The sequence below is a fragment of the Dendrobates tinctorius genome, unplaced genomic scaffold (assembly GCF_039654945.1).
Source record: "Dendrobates tinctorius isolate UK_male_01 unplaced genomic scaffold, ASM3965494v1 ptg000065l, whole genome shotgun sequence".
Lineage (NCBI taxonomy): Eukaryota > Metazoa > Chordata > Amphibia > Anura > Dendrobatidae > Dendrobates > Dendrobates tinctorius.
In genome coordinates, this window is record NW_027361733.1 from 16,087,902 (window position 1) to 16,107,311 (window position 19,410).

A 19,410-nucleotide genomic window follows, 5' to 3' on the forward strand; every position below is an offset into this window, starting at 1 on the left:
AAAATCGTCACATTTCTAAAAAACCCCAACCCGGTCACCCCAGTGTTTTACACATCATCATAAATCCACAAATTCTTACATAAACCTCCTGGCCGTCCAATTGTTGCCTCCACGGACTCCATCTTATCTTATTTTTCTTGATAAAATCTTGACCCCACTTACAAAAACTACCAGGTCCTTCGTTCTAGACACAAGTTGCTTCCTCACTCATATTAACCAAATTGTCAATATTCCCCCAGAATGCATCTTGGTTACTCTAGATGTCAAAAGTTTATACACTTCCATTGACCATGATCTGGGGATCAAGGCCACTAAAACGCTTCTTGACTCCTCTGATCTCTCCCACAATTCTATTCAGTTGTGTATCGACCTCTTTTTCATCGTTCTGAAAGAGAATTTTTTTCTTTTCGGGGACCAATTTTACCTTCAGCTGTGTGGGACTGCAATGGGTGCGAACGTAGCACCCGCCTACGCTAATGCCTACATGAATGACTTTGAATGCCCTCACGTCTATAACAATGCCCTCTTCATGTCATACAGTAAATGTTGGCAACGCTACATCGACAACATTTTTTGTCTATGGACGGGTCCCCTTGAAGCTTTACATTCCTTCACGGAACATCTCAACTGAGTCAGACCTGAATTACAGTTCAATCTGAACTGGAATCTCTCCCAGATCTTTTTTCCTGATACATTGGTAATCAAGACTAGCACTGGCTCACTTTCCACTGACCTCTTCGTCAAACCCACAGACTCCAACAACCTCCTCCATTATGCGAGCTGTCATCCTACCTCCACCAAAAATAGCCTTCCCCGTTCACAGTTTACACGAGTGACAAGGATTGTCTCAGATCCCATCCTTGCTCCTATCCGCCTCAATGAAATGACCAACAAATTTAAGGAAAGACAAGATCCCACAAAACTCCTTGATTTGGAAGCACATCGAGCCCTTGAATCCCATCTGCCACAATCATCTCAACCTAAAGGGAAAGAGTTACCTTTGTTCATACCCACCACCATGTAATGCCCAAAATTTATCATATCATAAGAAAGCACTGGTCCATCCTACCAAAGTCATATCCTAACATTGAGGCCTTCAGAACTCCAGCACTTATGTGCAAACGCCGACCCAAAAACATCAAAGATGAATTGGTCAGAGCTGACATTGGTAGTCTAGCTAAAATACCAAAACAAACCTTTCTTGGAACTGAATGCAAGGGCACCTTCCCCTGTCTCGGTTGTGTCTGTTGCTCTAATGTGATCAAAGGGAGCGACAAAACACACCCACACACTGGCAAGCGATATGGCGTTAGAGGGGTCTTCACTTGTGAGACAAACTATGTAGTATACCTAAACAAGTGCCCCTGTGGCCTACTTTACGTAGGCGAAACTACCCAACACGTGCGCGATAGAATTGCCAGTCACAAATCGACCATTCGATGCAAAAAAACCTGGCTCCCAATTCCACATCATTTTATTAACGCAAACCACTCAGTGTCCCAACTTAGGTTTCAAGTCATAGAGAAGGTGGAAAGACCACATAGGGGCGGCAATCACAACCTCTTCAAGACCGCAATACGTATATATACTGACCTGAGATATAAGAGAATATCATCCCCATAAAGGTGACAATCCAGCAGTTTTCGGCTGTCCACTATATCTGACAACTTGCCGTATCACAAATTATCGGTGTTGACACCGTCCATATCTGTTTAACCCCTTAGTTGCTGCTGTCAAAAGTGACTACATCAAATAAATGGTTAAAAGATTGTGGGGGCTTGCACTTTAATCTAATTGACACACCGAGATCATGATTGTGTGGTCCTGATGTTTGCCATAGCTGTTCATGGCCAATTAGCGGCCTTAGAGTCTCCCGGCTATAGCGGTCAGTTCAGAAGTTAGCGACATTTAGGTGGTAAACAAACACTTTTTCATTCCGGCTATACCACTTTGCATTAATTCCTAAAAATCACCTGAAGGGTTAATAAACTACCTTACAGCGGTTTTCAATATGTCAGGGTGTGCTGTTTTTAAAATGGTATCACGTTTGGGGTTTTCCAATATATAGCACCCCTAAAGTCACTTCAAACCTGGATAGGTCCCTCAAAAAAATAAATTTTGTAAATTTCCTTGAAAAAATGAAAAATTGCTGCTACATTTTTAAACCTCCTAAAAGGCTAACAAAATAAATTACAGTTTAAAAAATTGTGCTGATGTAAAGCCGACATGTGGGAAATGTGGTTTATTCATGTTTTTCTGTGGTATGACTATCTGGATTAAAGGGATAATCATTCAAAGTTTGAAAACTGCAATTTTTTTTACATTTTTGTCAAGTTTCTGATACTTTTATAAATAAACACAAAACATATCAATCTAAATTTACTATTATCATAAATTATAATGTGCCGTGAAAAAACAGTATCAAAATCACTGGGATTTGTTGAAGCATTCCAGAGTTATGACCACATAAAGTGATATTGGTCAGAATTTAAAAAATTGGCCCGGTCACGAAGGGGTTAAGCTCCTAAAATCCAGGGAGTCCTATTGGATTTATAAGTTACAGACTCTGGCCCCCAAAGGCCTCAACCGTGAGTTGGATTTGCTTCAATGACAGCTACTTGGAAATCTATTTGTTGTGTATATTTTGTCCTTAGCATGTATATTCGCTCTATTGATCAATTGTTATATTCTTTTTTGACCCCTAGAGTGGTGGATTTGCGGCCTTTATTTCACTTATCTTAATTAGTGTTGAGCATTCCGATACCGCAAGTATCGGGTATCAGCCGATATTAGCGGTATCGGAATTCCGATACTGACTTCTGATACTTTGGTCATATCGGATTCCGGAATCGGAATCGGAAGTTCCCATCATGCTATGAGCCTGCTTGCTTTGATTAAGCCAATGGGAATCCTCCGAAGTGTGGGCACATCCTGTTAGGCATGTAGGCATGTTAACTATTGGCATGGCTGTGATTGGCTGCCGAAATGATGTCATGATGCACTATAAAAGCTACCGCAGCCGCCATTTCTGGTCACTCTGCTGTGAATTCAGTTAGGGACAGGCTGCTGTAGAAGACTGTGAGGGACAGTTAGAAATAGCGATTCCACCAAACATCTAGTGCTTTACCCAGGCTACATAAACCACCACTGTAGCCTTCTTTGCCCTAGCAGCAGTGTTCACAGCTGTCTGCAAGGGCTGTGTGAGTGCAGCTCACGCTGTGGAGTGGGTCCTGCAGCCACGTCAGGCTGTAGGCCACCCAGTGTGATCACTGCTGCCTCATACATCTTTTATTTTTTGAGCTGCATTTTTTACATAATTTCAATCTAGTGTGCTTCCATCCGTATCCATATACGTTGGTTGCAAACACTAGTAGTAGACAGCGGAGCCTTTCTGCAGCCTTTCAGTGCTAGTGTCCACTTTGCTGCACTGTTCACGGCTGTCAGAGAGGTCTCTGACTGTGTGTGAGTGCAGCTCACGTTGAGTAGTGTGTCCTGCAGCTACGTCTGGCTGTAGGACGCTCAGCGTGCGTCAGTGCCTCACACATATTTTTATTTGAGTGCAGCTCATTTTTTCTTCTATTAGTGTGCATCCATCCGTCTCCATCTACGGTGGTTGCAAACACTATATAGGAGTACACAGCGGAGCCTTTCTGCAGCCTGTCAGTGCCAGTGCCCACTTAGCTGCACTGTTGACGGCTGTCTGAGAGGTCTCTGACTGTGTGTGAGTGCAGCTCACGCTGAGTAGAGTGTCCTGCAGCTACGTCTGGTTGTAGGACGCTCAACGTGCGTCACTGCCTCACACATATTTGTCTTTGAGTGCAGCTCATTTTTTCTTCTCCTATTAGTGTGCATCCATCCGTATCCATCAACATTGGTTGGTTGCAAACACTATATAGGAGTAGATAGAGGAGCCTTTTTTTCTGGCTTGTGCCCTGCCGGCGCAGCCAGATTAGTATTACCCAATTTTTTTGGAGCCTCATCTTTTGCATTGTAGGTTACCTGCCTGCATTGTAATAGCTCCAAAAAGTTGGTGATACTATCAGTTTCAATTCTTTGTTCACATACTTTGAGTTTGTTTCCAACAAAGAAACCACAAAAAAAGTTCACCAAACACTACATTTGGAACTTGTGTAGGCCACATCAGCTCCTATTAAAGTGTAGTCCACACACACACACTTCATAAAATTAGTGTTTCTTGTACCTGTAACCAGCTGTTCAGGAATAAGCACACTAAGGCCCCCCTTCGTACTTTTCTGCCTATCTTAAGCAGTCTGGCAAGATGAAGAAGGCAGGGAGTAAGGCGCGTGGGCGTGGGCGTGGAGTTTCAGCAGGGAGAGGACGTGGGGATTCTGCAGGGAGAGGACGTGGGGATTCTGCAGGTAGAGGATGTGGGGATTCTGGGCCTGCTGCGGGCACCAGTGGATCAGCATCCCCCAGTTTTAGCAGGCAACAGTCCTTTATGCGCAGCTTTGTAGGACCTCAACGTACCCCACTGCTGCGGGAGGAACAAATTGAAGCCGTTGTCGGATGGATGGCAGCTAACGCATCGACTTCAATTACTTCCGCATCCTCTCAGGATCAGAGCACCGAAGAGCAACCATCTGTCTCTTCACCACCTGCCAAAGTGCCCAGGCAGTCAGAGAGACATGGACAGGAGCCATCACAGTCTCTACTTCTGTTCTCGGAATCTGTTGGCTTGGAAAGAGGGGGCCAGCCAAGCAGCATTCCTGAATGTGAAGAAGAGGGAGTATGCAGTGATGCTCAACTTCTTTGTCCCTCTGAATCTGAAGAGGCGAGTGGGCCAGTGCCTATGGTCAGCACACCTCAGTACGCATCAGATGATGACGAGACTCAGTTGCCACTTTCTGGTGCGTACGGTGCTGGCGAGACAACCCCGGAGAAGCAGCTGTTTGAAGAGGGGAGGGAAGATGATGAGGTCCTTGACCAATCATGGCGTGAGGAACAGGAAGGTGGTGGGAGCAGCTCGGAGGAAGAGATTCCCCTACCGGCCAAAACAGGAGGCAGAGGGAGGGGAAGACTTGGTTGCCTGTACCCTCCACTTCGGCACCCGTTAGGAGCATTCCTCATTCCAAAGGCAAACCGGGCGCTCACAAGAGTTGCAGTGCGTGGTCCTTTTTTGACACAGTTGCAGATGACATTTGCTTTGTCAAATGCAAGCTGTGTCATCAGATAGTCAAAAGAGGGAGATATGTCAGCAACCTCAATACCACAAATATGTGGAAACATGTGCGCACCAAGCACGAGTTGGAGTTGCAGAGACACCCTGAAGACGTAGGCCAACGTACAGCACCACCTACCACCTCTTCAGTTCGTGTTGGGGCCTCTTCCTCCAGCTCACACACTGCTGGTTCGGCTTCCTCACAGGATCGCCAAGGAAGAACCTCTGCCACTGTTGTCCGGAGACCCTGTCAGATTCCACCCATAGCAGCACGTTCCCATCCATCACAGCCATCGGTAGCACAGGCATGGGATAAAAGGCGCCCTTACTCGGCAAACCATCCCCGAGCACAGTCTCTGAATGCTGGCATTGCCAAACTTCTGGCAGTTGAAATGCTGTCATTCAGGCTGGTGGACACTGACACCTTCCGGGACTTAATGGCATTGGCAGTCCCCCAATACAACGTGCCCAGCCGCTTTTATTTCAGCAGGCGAGCCGTCCCTGCCCTGCAGAAACATGTTGAGGGCAAAATAAAACATGCGCTACTAAAAGCCGTTAGTAGCAAGGTCCACCTGACCACCGATGCGTGGACCAGTAACCATGGACAGGGACGATACCTTTCCCTCACTGCCCACTAGGTCAATGTTGTGGAGCCGGGTACAGATCTGGAGAGTGGCGCTGTACGTGTTCTTCCAACGCCACGGATTGCAGGACTCCAGTCTGTACACATAGACTCCTCCTCCTACTCAAGTTCCTCAGAAACAGCAGAGCAGGAGCCTGTTACGACCGATATGAGCACAGCCGTGGCCAAACGTCAACAGGCTGTACTCAAATTAATTTCTTTGGGGAATCGAAGCCACACAGCGCAGGAGCTCTGGAATGCTATCAAGCTGGAGAGCGATGTGTGGTTTGGGCCAGCGAATCTCCAGCCGGGCTTGGTAGTGTGTGACAATGGCCGAAATCTGGTGGCAGCTCTTGGCCTAGGCAACCTCACACACATCCCATGTCTGGCACATGTGCTTAACTTGGTCGTGCAGAGCTTTCTGAGGGACTATCCGGATCTTGATGCACTGTTGCACAAGGTCCGCATAGAGTGCGCTCACTTGCGACGTTCCAGCACGGCAAGATCGCGCCTCGCTGCTCTGCAGCGACGATTTGGCCTTCCGGAACATCGCATCATATGTGACCTACCCACCCGGTGGAATTCAACGTTACATATGTTGGAGCGGTTGTGTGAGCAGCAGGCAGCAGTCATGGAGTACCAGCTGCATCAGGCGCAAACAAGTCGCACTGTGCGCCGTTCACACTTCAGCACCATTGAGTGGGCCTCTATGAAGGACATCTGCCTCGTTTTGCGTGCCTTCGATGAATCCACGCGGATGGCGAGTGCAGATGATGCACTAGTCAGCATGACTGTCCCCCTTATCTGCCTGCTTCAGCAAACACTGCAAGCACTAAGGGATGAGGTTTCGGAAGAGGTGGAGGATGAGGAGTCCCAAATGCCATCTGCTTCTGGACAGTCTGCGCTACGTGTTTCCTCACAAAGGCCTAGGCAGGGGACACTTTGTGAGGAGGATGAGGAGGAGTCGATGGAGGAGGAAGACATCTCTCCAGAGGAGGGAGGTACACAAACCTCTACTCAGTATGTACAGCGAGGGTGGGGTGATGCAGAGCAGGCCGAGGTCACGCCTCAAACAGGGGACAGCGGTTCTTTGGCAGTTGGGAGTCTGCAGCACATGGTTGATTTCATGCTGCAGTGCCTGAGAAACGACCGCCACATCGCCCACATTCTCGTCTCAGCTGATTATTGGGTGTACACCCTCCTGGATCCTCGCTACCGGGACAGCGTACAAAGGCTCATACCAACGTTGAACCGGGAGCGTAAACTGCGGGAGTACGAAGAGTCACTGGTGCAGTCCATAATGTTTTCCATTCCACCCGACAGCATTGTTGCTAGTGCTTTACAAAGCAGCTCTGTGCGTCGAGGCAGTGGAGGAAACTCTGCACAAAGAGGGAGCAGAGGCAGCGCCGCAGCACAAGGCAAGACCACTATGGCCCAAATGTGGCAAAGTTTTGTGTGTCCACCACAATTGTCTACACCATCAGCGACGCCTCGAGTCAGCAGAAGGCAACGCTTCCGTCAGATGGTGTCAGACTACATGTCTTGCCCTGTCGCTGTACTCCCAGATGGCTCTTCCCCCTTCAAGTTTTGGGTCTCTAAGCTGGATACATGGCCAGAGCTTAGCCAGTATGCATTGGAGGTGCTGGCTTGCCCTGCTGCCAGTGTATTATCGGAACGTGTCTTTAGTGCCGCACGCGACTATCTTCCGATAATGTTGACCGGCTGACTTTTCTGAAAATGAACAAGGCCTGGATCTCCAAAGACTTTGCCATTCCTCTTAGGCTAGTTTCACACTTGCTTTTTTTTGCAGCGCGTTTTTCCCGCAAAAAAACGCATTGAAAAACGCATCCAAAAGCATACAACTGCTGCGTTTTTTTCAAGCATTTTTATGAGCATGCATGAAAAAAACGCAGCGTTTTTAAGCGTTTGTATGCGTTTTTAGTGCGTTTTTACCGCGTTTGCGTTTTTTTCCAACATTAGGTGGCCCCTCACACTAACCCAAACCATGACTTTACTAACCCTAACCCTGACCCTAACCCTAACCCTAACCCTAACCCTGACCCTAACCCTAACCCTAACCCTGACCCTAATCCTTAACCAAACCATACTTAACCCTAACCCTAACCCTGACCCTAACCCTAACCCTAACCCTGACCCTAACCCTGACCCTAACCCTAACCCTAACCCTAACCCTTAACCAAACCATACTTAACCCTAACCCTAACCCTAACCCTAACCCTGACCCTAACCCTAACCCTAACCCTAACCCTGACCCTAACCCTTAACCAAACCATACTTAACCCTAACCCTGACCCTAACCCTAACCCTAACCCTAACCCTGACCCTAACCCTAACCCTAACCCTAACCCTGACCCTAACCCTTAACCAAACCATACTTAACCCTAACCCTGACCCTGACCCTGACCCTAACCCTAACCCTAACCCTTATTCTGACCCTAACCCTTAACCAAACCATACTTAACCCTAACCCTGACCCTAACCCTGACCCTAACCCTAACCCTAACCCTGACCCTAACCCTTAACCAAACCATACTTAACCCTAACCCTGACCCTAACCCTGACCCTAACCCTAACCCTAACCCTTATTCTGACCCTAACCCTTAACCAAACCATACTTAACCCTAACCCTGACCCTAACCCTAACCCTAACCCTAACCCTGACCCTAACCCTAACCCTAAACCCCCTTAACTAACCCTAACTTTACCCAAACCCCTAAATTCCATTGTCTAAACTAATGGTAAAAAAAAAAACGCATGTGCAAAAAAACGCATACATAAGCATGCCAATGCGCACATATGCTCACCATAGACTTATAATGGGTGTCTTGCTGTAAAAAAACGCATTGCGCGCGCATGCGTTTTTTTGAGGCAAATCGGACGCACAAAAAATGCAACAGGTTGCATTTTGTGCGCCCGAGCGCATACCGCAAAAAAACGCATGCGCGGTAAAACGCGTACAAACGCATGTGTATGCGCACATAAGCACATCCCATGCAAAGTATAGGAAAAAAAAACGCATGCGCTAATTAGCGCTAAATTACCGCGAAAAAAAACGCAAATGTGAAACCAGCCTTACAGACTAAATTAGTGGTTGGCAACTGTATCCAGGTCTGCTGGTGTGTTCATTTTTCTACCACCTGAACTATAATCCCTGTGCTTCAACACAGCCAGTTGTCGCTCAGATGTGTCATCTGCACAGAGAAACACACTAGCTCCTGTGTTAGTGGGGTTCAGTAACGCCAGCTGATCCCCTGCTGTGTGGACGGCAAAGTCACCAGCTCCATCAACATTCAAACCACTACTGATTTTTAACCGTGCCCAACTTAGGTCTCTGGCTCCACTGTCTCTACTATTTCCCCTGACCTCCAACCCCGCCATCTACATCTCTGAAGTGGCATCAGCACAATCTACACTTGTTCCTGTGTTCCTGTGGCTCAGTCCCATCAGTTTATCCCCTGATGTGTGTCCGGCAAGGTCTCCTGCTCTGTCCACATTCCCATAACCAGTAGTGGGAATGAGGACAGAGCTGGCGAACTTGCCGGACAAACATCAGGGGATCAACTGACGGGACTGAGCACCAGTAACACAGGAACAAGTGTAGATTGTGCTGACGCCACTTCAGAGATGTAGCTGGCGGGGTTGGAGGCCAGGGTAAATAGTAGAGACAGTGGAGCCAGAGGCCTAAGTGGAGCATGGTTAGAATCAGTAGTAGTCAACAACCTCCATAAAAACCGCTGCCCATTGGCCTCTGCATGCGGCATGCGTAATCCTGGGCTCCAACAGTGTCAGTTGGTGTTCAGAAGTGTCGTCTCCACAGAGCCAAACACATTCGTTCAAGTGTTAGTGGGGTTCAGCACTGCCAGCTGTTCCCCTGCTGTGGAGATGACAAGTCTCCTGCTGCCTTCAGCTGCCAAAAGCAACAGGCCCCAGCCTGCTCCTCGCCTAATCCTGGGCTCCAACAGCGTCAGTTGGTGTTCAGAAGTGTCGTCTCCAAAGAGCCAAACACATTCGTTCGAGTGTTAGTGGGGTTCAGCACTGCCAGCTGTTCCCCTGCTGTGGAGATGGCAAGTCTCCTGCTGCCTTCACCTGCCAAAAGCAACAGGCCCCAGCCTGCTCCTCGCCTAATCCTGGGCTCCAACAGCGTCAGTTGGTGTTCAGAAGTGTCGTCTCCACAGAGCCAAACACATTCGTTCGAGTGTTAGTGGGTTTCAGCACTGCCAGCTGTTCCCCTGCTGTGGAGATGGCAAGTCTCCTGCTGCCTACACCTGCCAAAATCCAGTAGGCCCCAGCCTGCTCCACGCCTAATCCTGGGCTCCAACAGCGTCAGTTGGTGTTCAGAAGTGACATCTCCACAGAGCCAAACACATTCGTTCGAGTGTTAGTGGGTTTCAGCACTGCCAGCTGTTCCCCTGCTGTGGAGATGGCAAGTCTCCTGCTGCCTTCAGCTGCCAAAAGCAACAGGCCCCAGCCTGCTCCTCGCCTAATCCTGGGCTCCAACAGCGTCAGTTGGTGTTCAGAAGTGTCGTCTCCACAGAGCCAAACACATTCGTTCGAGTGTTAGTGGGTTTCAGCACTGCCAGCTGTTCCCCTGCTGTGGAGATGGCAAGTCTCCTGCTGCCTTCACCTGCCAAAAGCAACAGGCCCCAGCCTGCTCCTCGCCTAATCCTGGGCTCCAACAGCGTCAGTTGGTGTTCAGAAGTGTCGTCTCCACAGAGCCAAACACATTCGTTCGAGTGTTAGTGGGTTTCAGCACTGCCAGCTGTTCCCCTGCTGTGGAGATGGCAAGTCTCCTGCTGCCTACACCTGCCAAAATCCAGTAGGCCCCAGCCTGCTCCACGCCTAATCCTGGGCTCCAACAGCGTCAGTTGGTGTTCAGAAGTGTCATCTCCACAGAGCCAAACACATTCGTTCAAGTGTTAGTGGGGTTCAGCACTGCCAGCTGTTCCCCTGCTGTGGAGATGGCAGTCTCTCCTGCTGTCACCTCATTCCAAATACAGTAGGCCTGTGCCTACACCCTCCTATTTCCTGGGCTTCAACACAGCCAGTTGTAGCTCGGAAGTGCCGTCCACACGGAAAGAGATACTTGCTCCCGTGTCTCAGTGGGGTTCAGTAACGTCAGCTGATCCCCTGCTGTGTGGATGGCAGTCTCTCCTGCTGTCACCTCATTCCAAATACAGTAGGCCTCTGCCTACACCCTCCTATTTCCTGGGCTTCAACACAGCCAGTTGTAGCTCGGAAGTGCTGTCCACACGGAAAGAGACACTTGCTCCCGTGTCTCAGTGGGGTTCAGTAACGTCAGCTGATCCCCTGCTGTGTGGATGGCAGTCTCTCCTGCTGTCACCACATTCCAAATACAGTAGGCCTCTGCCTACACCCTCCTATTTCCTGGGCTTCAACACAGCCAGTTGTAGCTCGGAAGTGCCGTCCACACGGAAAGAGACACTTGCTCCCGTGTCTCAGTGGGGTTCAGTAACGTCAGCTGATCCCCTGCTGTGTGGATGGCAGTCTCTCCTGCTGTCACCTCATTCCAAATACAGTAGGCCTGTGCCTACACCCTCCTATTTCCTGGGCTTCAACACAGCCAGTTGTAGCTCGGAAGTGCCGTCAACACGGAAAGAGATACTTGCTCCCGTGTCTCAGTGGGGTTCAGTAACGTCAGCTGATCCCCTGCTGTGTGGATGGCAGTCTCTCCTGCTGTCACCTCATTCCAAATACAGTAGGCCTCTGCCTACACCCTCCTATTTCCTGGGCTTCAACAGAGCCAGTTGTAGCTCGGAAGTGCCGTCCACACGGAAAGAGACACTTGCTCCCGTGTCTCAGTGGGGTTCAGTAACATCAGCTGATCCCCTGCTGTGTGGATGGCAGTCTCTCTGCTGTCACCACATTCCAAATACAGTAGGCCTCTGCCTACACCCTCCTATTTCCTGGGCTTCAACACAGCCAGTTGTAGCTCGGAAGTGCCGTCCACACGGAAAGAGATACTTGCTCCCGTGTCTCAGTGGGGTTCAGTAACGTCAGCTGATCCCCTGCTGTGTGGATGGCAGTCTCTCCTGCTGTCACCTCATTCCAAATACAGTAGGCCTCTGCCTACACCCTCCTATTTCCTGGGCTTCAACACAGCCAGTTGTAGCTCGGAAGTGCCGTCCACACGGAAAGAGACACTTGCTCCCGTGTCTCAGTGGGGTTCAGTAACGTCAGCTGATCCCCTGCTGTGTGGATGGCAGTCTCTCCTGCTGTCACCACATTCCAAATACAGTAGGCCTCTGCCTACACCCTCCTATTTCCTGGGCTTCAACACAGCCAGTTGTAGCTCGGAAGTGCCGTCCACACGGAAAGAGACACTTGCTCCCGTGTCTCAGTGGGGTTCAGTAACGTCAGCTGATCCCCTGCTGTGTGGATGGCAGTCTCTCCTGCTGTCACCACATTCCAAATACAGTAGGCCTCTGCCTACACCCTCCTATTTCCTGGGCTTCAACACAGCCAGTTGTAGCTCGGAAGTGCCGTCCACACGGAAAGAGACACTTGCTCCCGTGTCTCAGTGGGGTTCAGTAATGTCAGCTGATCCCCTGCTGTGTGGATGGCAGTCTCTCCTGCTGTCACCTCATTCCAAATACAGTAGGCCTGTGCCTACACCCTCCTATTTCCTGGGCTTCAACACAGCCAGTTGTAGCTCGGAAGTGCCGTCCACACGGAAAGAGACACTTGCTCCCGTGTCTCAGTGGGGTTCAGTAACGTCAGCTGATCCCCTGCTGTGTGGATGGCAGTCTCTCCTGCTGTCACCTCATTCCAAATACAGTAGGCCTGTGCCTACATCCTCCTATTTCCTGGGCTTCAACACAGCCAGTTGTAGCTCGGAAGTGCCGTCCACACGGAAAGAGATACTTGCTCCCGTGTCTCAGTGGGGTTCAGTAACGTCAGCTGATCGCCTGATGTGTGGATGGCAGTCTCTCCTGCTGTCACCTCATTTCAAATACAGTAGGCCTCTGCCTACACCCTCCTATTTCCTGGGCTTCAACACAGCCAGTTGTAGCTCGGAAGTGCCGTCCACACGGAAAGAGACACTTGCTCCCGTGTCTCAGTGGGGTTCAGTAACGTCAGCTGATCCCCTGCTGTGTGGATGGCAGTCTCTCCTGCTGTCACCACATTCCAAATACAGTAGGCCTCTGCCTACACCCTCCTATTTCCTGGGCTTCAACACAGCCAGTTGTAGCTCGGAAGTGCCATCCACACGGAAAGAGACACTTGCTCCCGTGTCTCAGTGGGGTTCAGTAACGTCAGCTGATCCCCTTCTGTGTGGATGGCAGTCTCTCCTGCTGTCACCTCATTCCAAATACAGTAGGCCTCTGCCTACACCCTCCTATTTCCTGGGCTTCAACACAGCCAGTTGTAGCTCGGAAGTGCCGTCCACACGGAAAGAGACACTTGCTCCCGTGTCTCAGTGGGGTTCAGTAACGTCAGCTGATCCCCTGCTGTGTGGATGGCAGTCTCTCCTGCTGTCACCACATTCCAAATACAGTAGGCCTCTGCCTACACCCTCCTATTTCCTGGGCTTCAACACAGCCAGTTGTAGCTCGGAAGTGCCGTCCACACGGAAAGAGACACTTGCTCCCGTGTCTCAGTGGGGTTCAGTAACGTCAGCTGATCCCCTGCTGTGTGGATGGCAGTCTCTCCTGCTGTCACCTCATTACAAATACAGTAGGCCTCTGCCCACACCCTCCTATTTCCTGGGCTTCAACACAGCCAGTTGTAGCTCGGAAGTGCCGTCCACACGGAAAGAGACACTTGCTCCCGTGTCTCAGTGGGGTTCAGTAACGTCAGCTGATCCCCTGCTGTGTGGATGGCAGTCTCTCCTGCTGTCACCTCATTCCAAATACAGTAGGCCTCTGCCTACACCCTCCTATTTCCTGGGCTTCAACACAGCCAGTTGTAGCTTGGAAGTGCCGTCCACACGGAAAGAGACACTTGCTCCCGTGTCTCAGTGGGGTTCAGTAACGTCAGCTGATCCCCTGCTGTGTGGATGGCAGTCTCTCCTGCTGTCACCACATTCCAAATACAGTAGGCCTCTGCCTACACCCTCCTATTTCCTGGGCTTCAACACAGCCAGTTGTAGCTCGGAAGTGCCGTCCACACGGAAAGAGACACTTGCTCCCGTGTCTCAGTGGGGTTCAGTAACGTCAGCTGATCCCCTGCTGTGTGGATGGCAAAGTCTCCTGCTGCCTACACAGTCGTACCACTACTGATTTTTAACCGTGCTCCAATTAGGCCTGTGGCTCCACTGTCTCTCGTATTTCCCCTGTCCTCCAACCCCGCCAGTTACAGCTCCGAAGTGGCGTCTGCACAATCCACATGTAACGTCCGTCTGCGGTTCTGGGCTGCAGCCAGACAACACCCCGAGAAACACTGATACCCTTTACCCCTATACAGGGATCTGGATTTACAGCAGAGCCCAGGAGGCGCTGTCTGAATATGAACAGCGACCAGAGCAGGACGGTCGTCAGAGAGGAATAAAAACGGGACCAAAAGCGTAGTCGGGAATCAGAGTCTTAACCGAGCGGACAGCAGAAGTACAAGAAACAGCAGACAATAGCAGAGTCAAATTCAGGCCAAGGTCAGAGTCAAAAACCAGGAGGGCGGCAGAGGTACAGAATCGTCAGGCAATAGAGGGGTCAGGAATCCTGGCCAAGGTCAGCGTCAGTAATCAGGAGAAATGCAAGGTACAAAAACGGCAGGCAACAGAGTAGTCAGAAGTTCAGGCTGAGGTCGGAGTTAACGATAGGCAATCACAAGTAACACGTAGGGGAACCAAGAATATATCCGGCGGCTTGCAAGCCCAGTCCCAAGGTATTTGAGGGATCAGGTCGTCCCTCACAGGCTCCTGGGCTGGTGATGTCATCAGGACCGCCCCCAGGACCAGACCTGATGATGATGCACCAGCCCCATCATGACTGACAGAGGAGCGGAGTCTGCGTCCAGTAGACGCCTGCGCAGAAGCCCTTTCATTGTTGCCGCCCTCACTCGGGCGCGAGCCACGGCGCCTCCTAGTGGTTGAGGGCGGAACAGCAGGCCCCGAGATCGACGACGACATGTCAGTCCGGCGTCTCCTGGTGGCCGAGGCCTGGACAGCAGGCTCCGAGCCCGAGGGCGGCGTGACAGTCCGTCGCCTCCTAGTGGCTGAGGGCGGAACAGCGGGCCCCCGAGTCTGACGGCGACGTGACAGTACCCCCCTCTCCAGGAGGGGCCTCCGGACCCTCAAAACCCGGTTTGTCAGGGTGAAGGAGATGAAACCTCCTAATTAATGCCTTGGCATGGATGTTCCTTGCGGGGACCCAGGACCTCTCCTCTGGGCCGTAGCCCTTCCAGTGTATAAGATACTGTATGGAGTCTCTCACAAGGCGGGAGTCAAGGATACCCTGGACTTCATACTCCAAGGACCCTCCGACCGAAACAGGAGGAGGAGGGGACTGGACAGGGTGAATTGGGGAGCGATACAGTTTGAGGAGAGACTTGTGGAACACGTTAGGTAATTTAAATGACTGCGGAAGTTTCAAACGGAAGGCTACCGGATTAACCACTTCTATAATTTCATATGGGCCGATAAATCTGGGACCCAGTTTGGCAGACGGTACTTTCAGTTTGATGTTTTTAGTCGAAAGCCAAACCTTGTCCCCAACCCCCAAGTGTGGCCCCTTGGACCGTCGTTTGTTTGCAGCTGAAGCCTGTCTAACTTGAGCCCCTTTCAAATTCGTATTTACTTCAGACCATATTGTTTTCAAGCGATGTATGTTTTTCTCTACCCCAGGGAGCTCCGACATCCTAGCCGAGAACGACCCAAAGCGCGGATGCAATCCAAGGTTACAAAAAAAAGGGGTAGTTTTAATGGAGTCCTGGTAGCGATTATTTAAGGCAAACTCAGCCAATGGCAGATGTTCTACCCAGTCGGACTGGTGTCCTGACACGTAACAACGGAGGTATTGCTCCAGAGCTTGATTAGCACGTTCGGTTTGCCCATTTGTTTCGGGGTGGTAGGCCGAGGAGAAGGATAACTCAACACCGATGCGTTTACAGAACGCCCTCCAGAATTTTGAGACGAACTGGGTACCTCTGTCGGACACAATATTTGACGGAACACCATGAAGACGTACAATGTGCACAAGGAACAATTTGCTCAAGGTTTCGGAGTTAGGTAAGCCAGACAGGGGAATAAAATGGCACTGTTTGCTGAACCTGTCTACCACCACCCAGATACATGTTTTCCCATCTGAGGTCGGCAGGTCTGTGATGAAGTCCATGGAGATGTGGGTCCATGGACTCTCAGGGGTGGGCAAGGACTGAAGCCAGCCAGCAGGGCGATTATGGGTGGATTTGGCGCGGGCACAGACTTCACATGCTGAAACATAGTTCTTACAGTCCTTGACCACCGTCGGCCACCAAAAGTTCCTAGTTACCAACCTGGTGGTATTGTTGAGCCCAGGATGACCTGCCAGAACAGAGTCATGTTACTCTTTAAGAACTTGAAGGCGAAAGGAATTCGGAACAAACAATTTTTTGGGGGGTGTAGTGTCAGGAGCTCGTTCTGGAGACCTACGGATCTCCTCCAGAAGGTCCAAGGAAACTGCCGACACGACGATCCCATTGGCTAATATGGGAACGGGTTCACAGTCTTCGGCTTGTGTGGGGCAAAAACTGCGAGAGAGGGCATCGGCCCTCACATTTTTCGTGCCAGGGCGAAAGGTGATTAAAAAAATCGAACCTTGAAAAGAACAAGGCCCACCTGGCCTGCCTGGAATTCAGTCTTTTAGCTGACTCCAGGTAGGTCAGGTTTTTGTGGTCTGTAATGACGGTGACCTTGTGTTTGGCGCCTTCGAGAAAGTGACGCCATTCCTCGAAGGCCCATTTGATTGCTAGTAATTCCCGATTCCCAATATCATAGTTCTTCTCTGTGGCAGAGAACTTTCGGGAAAAAAAAGCACATGGGCGCAGCTGAGTGAGGGCTGCAGTGCCTTGCGATAGCACTGCTCCCACTCCGACTTCGGAGGCATCCACCTCCACAATAAATGGGCGATCTAAGTCAGGTTGTACTAAAACCGGGTTGGCCACAAAGCATTCTTTTAACGTAAAAAATGCTTGAATTGCCTCGGGATTCCAGTTGGTCACGTCCGCCCCCTTTCGGGTTAGATCCGTGAGTGGCTTGGCAATCTCAGAAAAACTCTTGATAAACTTACGGTAGTAATTGGCAAATCCCAAAAATCGCTGCAATGCTTTCAGCGATTTGGGTTGCACCCACTCCTTAATAGGTTGGATCTTGGCAGGATCCATGCGGAACCCCCTGCCTGAGACCATGTACCCCAAAAATTGTACCTCCTCAGCGAAAAAGACACATTTCTCCAACTTAGCAAACAAGGAGTTCTCCCGTAGTCTCTGCAGTACTGAACGGACGTGTTGAGCATGCGTCACAGGGTCAGTGGAGTAAATCAAAATATCATCCAAGTACACAACGACATACACACCACAGATGTCCCTGAAAATATCGTTAACAAAGTGCTGAAACACTGCAGGAGCATTGCTGAGTCCGAAAGGCATTACTAGGTACTCAAAGTGACCAAGAGGTGTATTAAACGCTGTCTTCCACTCATCGCCGTCTCTTATGCGGATTAAATTGTATGCCCCCCGGAGGTCAAGTTTAGTAAACCAACGGGCTCCAATTAGCTGATTAAAAAGATCAGGGATGAGTGGAAGCGGGTACTGGTTCTTTATAGTGATTGCGTTTAATTCCCGGTAGTCAATGCAGGGTCTGAGACCACCATCTTTCTTCTCTACAAAGAAGAACCCAGCTCCAACTGGTGAAATAGATGGTCTAATGAACCCCTTTCTTAAGCTATCCGCTATGTACTCATTCATGGCCTGACGCTCTGGACCAGAGAGATTAAATATGCTCCCTTTTGGAAGACGGGCATCTGGAATTAGGTTTATAGGACAATCATACTCTCTGTGGGGCGGTAGTTTCTCAGACTCTATAACGGAAAAGACATCTCCATAATCCCTGAGAGCAAACGGTATGAAGGGGGGTTTTTTTTAGCTTGGTTTGATTTACTGCTACAGAGATGCAATTATCCTGGCATTGCGAACTCCAGCGCACCACATCACCCAGGTGCCAGTCAATGACAGGGTTATGTTGACGTAGCCACGGCATTCCCAAAATGACTGCAGAAGATAGATTGTCCAACACAAAAAAGGAAATAAGCTCAGTATGTAGTGCTCCTACAGACATAGTTATCTTAGCAGTAACAAATTTAACCCCCTCCTGAATAATGGATGTGCCATTAATAGCCGTGGTTTTAATTGGAATATTAAGTTTTAGTAATGGTACACCCAGATCCCTAGCAGTCATAGAATCCATAAAATTGCCTTCAGACCCACTATCCACATACGCATTTAAACAGAGAGTTTTCTGACCAAATAAAACTGAGATAGGTAATAAAACTTTCGCCGCATCTGCGGGCAATACCTGAGCCTCTGGACAACCATAGCCAGAGTGGTTGCCCAGAGGGCGACGTCCCAGGAGCATGGATCTCTGACGTATAGCTCTCTCCCTGAAGATTCCAGACTGCAGCATGCTTGTGCAGGAGAATGAGAGTGATCTTCCAAGCAGTGCAGTGCAACAGGTGTTCAGGCCAACAATCAGCTCAGTCAGGAGAAAGGAGAAAAAAAAAGTTCAGGGAAACTGCTTTTATATATGTTAGGAGTATACACAAAAATCAGTTTTATTTTGTTTGGCCGGATATAATGTAACGTCCGTCTGCGGTTCTGGGCTGCAGCCAGACAACACCCCGAGAAACACTGATACCCTTTACCCCTATACAGGGATCTGGATTTACAGCAGAGCCCAGGAGGCGCTGTCTGAATATGAACAGCGACCAGAGCAGGACGGTCGTCAGAGAGGAATAAAAACGGGACCAAAAGCGTAGTCGGGAATCAGAGTCTTAACCGAGCGGACAGCAGAAGTACAAGAAACAGCAGACAATAGCAGAGTCAAATTCAGGCCAAGGTCAGAGTCAAAAACCAGGAGGGCGGCAGAGGTACAGAATCGTTAGGCAGTAGCAGAGTCAGAATATCCAGGCCAAAGTCAAAAACCGGGAGAATAGCAGAAGTACAAAATCGTCAGGCAATAGAGGGGTCAGGAATCCAGGCCAAGGTCAGCGTCAGTAATCAGGAGAAATGCAAGGTACAAAAACGGCAGGCAACAGAGTAGTCAGAAGTTCAGGCTGAGGTCGGAGTTAACGATAGGCAATCACAAGTAACACGTAGGGGAACCAAGAATATATCCGGCGGCTTGCAAGCCCAGTCCCAAGGTATTTGAGGGATCAGGTCGTCCCTCACAGGCTCCTGGGCTGGTGATGTCATCAGGACCGCCCCCAGGACCAGACCTGATGATGATGCACCAGCCCCATCATGACTGACAGAGGAGCGGAGTCTGCGTCCAGTAGACGCCTGCGCAGAAGCCCTTTCATTGTTGCCGCCCTCACTCGGGCGCGAGCCACGGCGCCTCCTAGTGGTTGAGGGCGGAACAGCAGGCCCCGAGATCGACGAC